Source organism: Echinops telfairi, unplaced genomic scaffold (assembly GCF_000313985.2).
Source record: "Echinops telfairi isolate 266 unplaced genomic scaffold, ASM31398v2 ScPeMD7_7469;HRSCAF=8507_1, whole genome shotgun sequence".
NCBI lineage: Eukaryota > Metazoa > Chordata > Mammalia > Afrosoricida > Tenrecidae > Echinops > Echinops telfairi.
In genome coordinates, this window is record NW_022111373.1 from 58,695,032 (window position 1) to 58,697,027 (window position 1,996).

Genomic DNA, 1,996 nt, shown 5'->3' on the forward strand with positions numbered 1-1,996 from the left:
CTGAGGTAGGGGTGGATTATATGTTGATCATTGAGATTGGTTCCCCCTTTCTCCCTCTTCTCCCCCCACCTTCCACCTACCCTCCTGGTATCGCTACTCCCAATACTGTTTCTTAAGGGGTTATCTGTCCTGGATTCTATGTGTCTGAGAGGTCTTATCCATACCAATGTACATGCTCTGGTCTAGCCAGATTTGTAAGGTAGAACTGGGTCATGATAGTGGAGGTGGAGTGGGGAGGAAACATGAAAGAACTAGAGGAATGTTGTGTGTTTTGTTGGTGCCATACTACACCCTGGCTGACTCATCCCTTCCTTGTGACCCTTCTGTGAGGGAATGTCCAATTGTCTACAAATGGGCTTTGGGTCTCCACCTCCGACCCTCCTCATTCACATTGATTGTTTGTTTAGGAACTTCTGATGCTTGACACCTGATCCCGCTGACACCTGGTCATTACACAGGCTGGTGTGCTTCTTCCATTTGGGCTTTTTTGTTTCCCTGCTAGAAGGCCTCTTTTTTGAACTTCAAGCCAATGTGCTATATCTTCTTTTAGCTGAGCACCATCAGCTTTCTTCACTACATTTACTTATGTACCCATTTTGTCTTCAGTGATTGTGTTGGGCAAGTCAGCAATACAGAATGCCAGGATATTAGAACAAAGAGTTCTTGCTTTGAGGGAGAACTTGAGTGGAGGTCAATGGCCAATAATTACCAATGCATGCTAGATCAATTTCAGACTGAAAAAGTTGGTAGAATTCTTCCTTTTCTTTATCACTAGCTTTCATGTTTCACCCCCTTTTTTTTTCAGTGTGCCTTACTGTGGTGAGGCTGTGATGTTGCTGGAAGCCAGGTCACTGGTATTTCAAATGCCAGCAGGGTCACCCAAAGTGAACAGGTCTCAGTGGAACTTTCAGGCTAAGAACAGACTACAAAGGAGGAATTTTCTGTCCACTTTGTAGGAAGTAGCCACGAAAAACCTTATACATATATTTTAAATATTGTTCAGACACTGGAGGCATAATGAATGGAAGCAGAACTTTGTCTGAGCTAGTGCCGTAATATAGCCTGCCCAGGTGGGAAAGCATCTGGAATATTACTGAGGGGGAGTGAGTTCTCAAAGTAGAATGGACCCTGGTGATGAATGGAGTAGAGCCTGTGGGAGTGGAGACTTTGGTATCTTCATTTGCTAATGTGGCACAACTCAATATGAGAAGACACAGTTTCAAAAATCTAATCATCAGAAGTTTAAATGTACAAAGTATGAATCTTGGCAAGTTGGAAGTCATCAAAAATGAAGTGGAATGCATAAAGATCAATATCCTAAGCATTAATGAGCTTATATGGACTCATATTGGCCATTTTGAATCAGAAAATCCTGTGGTTTACTACATCAGGAATAACACAATGGGAAAATGCCATGGCATTCCTTGTGAAAAAGGACATGTCATATCTTGATGTACAATATTGTCTGTGATAGGATTATATCTATCTTCCTTCAAAGCAATCCAATGGGTACAATTATTACTCAAATTTATTCACCTACTGAGAAAACCAGTGATGAGGAAATTGAAGAATTCTATTAAAATCTTCATTCTGAAGTTGATCTAACATGAAATCATGATGCTTTGAAAATTATTGACATTGGAGTGCAAATGTTGGAAACAAAGAGGAAGGAACAGAAATGGGAAGGTACATCGATGAAATGATTCATTGCATTGAGTAAGTAAGCTGCACAAGACCTCTTCAGAGTGCTGGAAAGCAAGGATGCTACTTTGAGGAATAAGGTGCCCCTGACTCAAGACATGGTGTTTTCAATTGCCTCATATTGATGTGAAGATTAGACACTGAATAAGGAGGACTAAAGAAGAATGAATGCATTTGAATTGTGGTGCTGGAGAAGCATATTGAAAGTAGCATGGACTCCAAGACACACATCTGTCTTGGAAGAAGTACAGCTAGAATCTGCTTCAGCGGAAAGGATGTCGAAATTTCATCTGCC